The following is a 5,220-nucleotide window of genomic DNA, read 5'->3' on the forward strand; positions in this document are numbered from 1 at the left end:
ATGCATAAAACAAGAAGACATTTATTCCAACTTTTGCAGCTTTTCCCCCCCCCCCCCCAACACACACACACATAGTACATAGTAACTGGGCTTTTATTTTCTTTCTAGATTCTTCATTTCTCCACCTCATTGGTTTCTGCATCCTGATAATAGGCACAATAATGCCTGTTCTCATTTCAGGGCTTTGCAGTTTTCCTTCCCCCCTGCATTTCCATCTTCCTCTTCCATGGGGCCTGTGGCGAGCTTTTCTTTCCCAGCCTAGCTCTCATGCTACTTCTCTCACCTGGCCTACCCATAGGTTGAAACTCTCCTTCCCTGCTGGGAAGACCAAAGCCAGTGAAATTAACATGAATAAACAGATGCCTTAACTGTTGGGGTGTTTAAATAAAGTTCAGAGGACAAATAGCTTGCTGAAGGCAAGGAAGCTCATTTTATATTTTTACCTCAAGTGGCTATGGCTACATTAGTTTCCTTAGAAGCAAGCCTAGCCAATATGGTCAGTGATGGAAATTAGAAAATGTAAGAGATGCTGGGCTCACACATATCCTCAATAAGCAAGCAGAGGAACTATATTTTAGACATTTGAAAGGTTTCTCCAGTTTAAGCACACACAGGTTCCTCTAGGTCACAGCACATCAAATATATGATAGAAGGGCAAGCAGGTGGCTGTAAACATTGTTTTAAGAATCCTCAGATGAAAGAGGGCAGAAAGTTCCACAGCTATCATGTAGAGACTCTACTTACTTTCAGAGAAAATGAGAGGAATAGAAAGATTGCTATAGTTGATGTTATCTTAGAGTGGGGCTTAGAGTAGGATAGGACTCCATGGAGAAATTAGAGGATAGGATTCAGAGATCTGTGAACTTAGATGAGAAAAGGTTAGCATTATTATACTCACAAACTTCACTAAAATTAAGCATTTTCTTTGTTTGGGAATGTAGGAAACAGACCACAGTTTTATTAGTAGTAGCTGTGTCTTTGTCACCAATAACCATCACAGATACATTAATATCATTAAGGTGGTTCATATTCACTCAATATATCACTTATGCTCAAAAATTTATGTGGCACCCATATCTTTGAGCATCTTATGTCAAGAGTCTATAATGAATGAATATGGGCAGATTATTTTATATAATCACTACAACTCCATAAGCAAATTTATCATCAATACTATTTTATGAATGAGGAAACTGAGGCTTACAGAAGAATGTGTCTGATTTCAAAGACTATAATCTTTCTACAAGCACACAAATATACATATATTTCTATGACTCCCAAATATCCAGTCAAAAATTCAATTAGCATAGACACTACTGGCCATCAAACTAAATTAACTAGTAATCTGTCTCTACAATGCCACAAGAACTGGATGAAATGATGAAAAAATTATATCTAACAGATGTTTTGTGTAATTGCACTCATAATTTGATGGCCCTCTCTCCCCTTATGAAAGTGGCTGAATAGGCCAAGAATTTCCAGGGACACATGTCAAATAAGTCCATCCTTTGGTTGTATGAGGACATGGATGCCCTCCTCACCCTGGTGAGGCTCTGACATCCAGGTCTGGTACTTTACACTCTCGCCCCTTTCAACCATGGATATCTACCCCATTCTGCCTCACTTAATGGCTTTAGGACTAAATTATTCATAAATAAAAGGGGGAGGATAGAGAAGGGGAGAGAAAGGTAGGGAAGGGAAGGGCTATGGCCAAATTTTTCCCTGGGTGCTGGGGAGAAAGACAGATCTGTATACTTATGGAATTAAAATTCAATATTTGAGGACCAGTAAGAAACAATTCCTCGAATAATGGATTAATTCATGACAACAGCTGTGAGTGCCACAAAGGATGAATTCAGGGCATTATATAACAAAGGTCCTCACCTAGTCTGGGGTAAAATAAAAGATTTCTCTGAGAAAACAGTGCATGCAAAATCATCTTTTATAGTATTTATGGTTTTAATATACTGCTGGCATGTAACCATCCTTTCATTATAATATGAAATACAAGTCAGGCCTCACCTCTGTGGTCTCCTCTGGAGTAGAAGGGTGATTAAGATTCTGCTGGTGGGAAACAGAAGCTGGTGGCAACAGTGTCTGTCATTTGTGGTTAATGCACAGCTCCAAACAGCTTGAGATGCCCCTGGCCTATGTCACCACAACTAAGCTGAATGATGTTGAGAAATGCAACCTGCCCAAGGTGGCCCATCCTATCCCCACAGCTGCAACTTGCTGGGGAGACTGGGGAACACTAGCCACAAGCCTCATGTGGCATTCAGAAGGCTTCCTGTGAATCCAATCAATAAAACTTTACACTCCATTGTCCCATTTGCAGATGCTGTACAACATAAATCCAGTGTCTTTTCAACTAGAAGCATAACAGTTGCAGTAGCGATGAGGAATAATCTGGTGTAAGGCAGACGGGAGCTCTGAGTAACTAAGGAAGGGAAACCTCCTTTCTCCAGGAGACAGAGATTCACTCACTGAAGTTTTAAAATTCCTACTTGAGAGTGAAATTACAGGGCATTCAGGATGTATTCCTTCTGACAAATTATTCCATTATATTTTAAAATTCTTTTTCCTCCTTCCTGCCATCTTTTAACATCACTAATAATGGGTCCTGAGTAAAATGGGAAAGGGAAGAAGAAAGAGGAACAAAGACATTATTGTTTACGAAAATAAAAAATAATAAATTGAGTTTTGTATGGTATTTCTAACAAATAAGTACAAGAAATCTTTTATGGTCAGAATGAAATATTTTACTCACCTTAAAATTTATTCCCAAGGTATCTGTTTTATTGATGGACATACATACCTCATGACTTTGAGGAAAAATAATTTACCACCCACATAAAAAAATCCTTATTCTGGGAACTTCTGATTCTTACACCTTTATTAAAGTCTTGCTAACTATTTTCCATGGGTCGTCCTTATTCCATAGGGGCCTTATTTAATGGTCATTAATAGAATGGATTTTTGTTGGATATATCATACTCAACTCATATTAATAACAGCAAGAACAATACCCACAATTCCCTTCATAACACTTAGAAATTTACCCACTACTGTTTTCTTAGTATACACAAAAAATATGATTCCTCATTTAGGTTAATAGGTTTTTTATTTACCAGCTACTAAAATGGAAAAATAAAATTGCTATCAATCATCTATCTTTTCTATATCCCCCAAAATCATACAACTTGAAAACTTTCTAAGGGCAAAATAAAATAATGTTTCTTTTAAATAAATCAAATTTATTTAATATATTATTGGTTTTGCACTTGCCACTTGTGAGAAAGCATTTTATTATACTTAGTCTAGTTTAATAATTATTCTGATTCTTAATGTCAAATTCTTTCATATATTGATTTGAATTCTATCACTAGGGAAATTTATCAAAGTCCACATTTTCCCTTTTTTACAATTTATTTTTTCTTCTAAGCTTGTTTTGTTTATACTACTTTCAGGTGAAATCTTGAAATAAACTGTTCTAATTTGCATAGCATATGATTTCTCAAACCAATTCTGCAGAACACTGGTATTCCATGACTTGTTGGCATGCCAATAAAAAAGAGGTTCCAAAGTCAAATAAGATCAGATGCTGCAAACTGTAATCCCAGGAAAGTTGCAAGGCCCATTGGCATGATAAATGTTCAGAGGATCCTACTGTGAAGAAACCTGACTAACTTGGATTCAGCAGTTCCAAACCTTTTTAAGCCATAGATCTCCCCTCTTCTCCATTGCATCCATACTTAGAGATCACAGAACACTTCTAGTCCTCAGAACATGGTTTGTATCTACATGCACACATGGTTTTGCAGGATGTAGCTTGATTCATCCAAACTAATATGTAGCCATGAGTTGCTAACCAGTTGTTTTAAAAGGAACTGTGCATTTGACTTAGCTCATGAATTGTTTTGTTGTTCCTTAAAAGTCCAGTATAGATAGATACATTGCTATCCCTAAACAAAGTTGAACATCCAATGACCATCATTTCTCTGGGACTGCCCCATTGTTTTTTTGTTTGTTTGTTTTTCAAAAAAGCTTGCCTTTTGTTTCAATTCTAGTGTTTCACAGTTAGCAATTTCAATACAGAATCTTGGGGATGGGAAATGAGAAGCCCAGAGTGCTTGAGCTTGAATAACTTTAGAAAACTCTAGTGCAACCCGTTCACTTTACAGATGAAGAAACTGAAGCTCAAGATCCCATAACCATTAGTGCTGGTTGGCCCCCAGAATCACACCTCTTCTCTATACCCCTCAGTCTCAATATCATGTTTCTCCTTTTTGTTTACCAATAAGTCAATTTCCCTGTGCTGCTCTCAGTGCTGTTGAGGATTTGTGCTCTAAAAGAACACAGATATTTCGGTACACGTATTCTATAGGTTGCCAAAGGTTGTGGTCCCACCCCATAACAAAGAAACAGAATTTCCGGAGGATGAGGCCCAGAAATCAGGATTTTAAAAAGATTCCCAGGTGATTCTAATGTGCAGCCAAGGTTGAGAACCACTGCTCTAAAGCCTTGGGTGTCTGCTACTCTCTTTCTTTCCCCTTTCTTCCTGCTGTTGACCTAACCACACTTCCCTGGGCTGGTGATGTTCCCCAAAGTCAAATGCTACACCTGTGGCTAATTCTCAGGCAACACAAGGAAGACTCTACTATATTAGAAGCAATTGTCTGTTTGCAGGAAGCACGATGATCTGTAGTCACATCTCATTAGGGGTGCCTGGGCCCTGTTGTGCACAAGTGAAGGAAACACTGCCAATGTAATTTGTTTTATATGCCTAATTCTCTTCCTTATAATTAACATCTGAAATGTGAAAACAAAACGAGAGCACTTTGCAGGCATCTGGGATCCCTAGAGCACTTTCAGGAAGCCTGAGCTTTTAGAGCAATACTCACCCTTACCTTATCCTTTCTCACAACAATCAACAGAGTGAGGGGTATAGTGGGGGGCATTCGTAGGTCACCCTGGAGGGGTTAATCCCTGGGGTACAATATGTGTGGGGACAGTGAAGAAGAAAGAAACAGCATTATCTCCCACCCCATACATGGGTTTAATTGCTGTCATCTCTGGAATGAAGTGGCCCTGCAAAGATGAATCAGCAGTGGAACAGAGTCATCTGTCAAGACCTTACTGCATATTGCCATAGGCAGCTTTCCCAGCCATTCCTCCATTGTCCTTGCTGGAGAAATGTGGTGTGATGAGTTTTCTGCCACT

General features: G+C 38.6%; 1 long non-coding RNA gene across 1 annotated transcript in view; it reads right to left on the bottom strand.

Annotated features, from left to right (window-relative positions):
* Window positions 1-5,220, bottom strand: part of LOC107183535 — an 86,011-nt gene that overhangs the window by 71,616 nt on the left and 9,175 nt on the right. The window lies entirely within an intron of this gene.

Source organism: Myotis davidii, unplaced genomic scaffold (genome assembly GCF_000327345.1).
Source record: "Myotis davidii unplaced genomic scaffold, ASM32734v1 scaffold960, whole genome shotgun sequence".
In the NCBI taxonomy this organism is placed as follows: Eukaryota; Metazoa; Chordata; class Mammalia; order Chiroptera; family Vespertilionidae; genus Myotis; species Myotis davidii.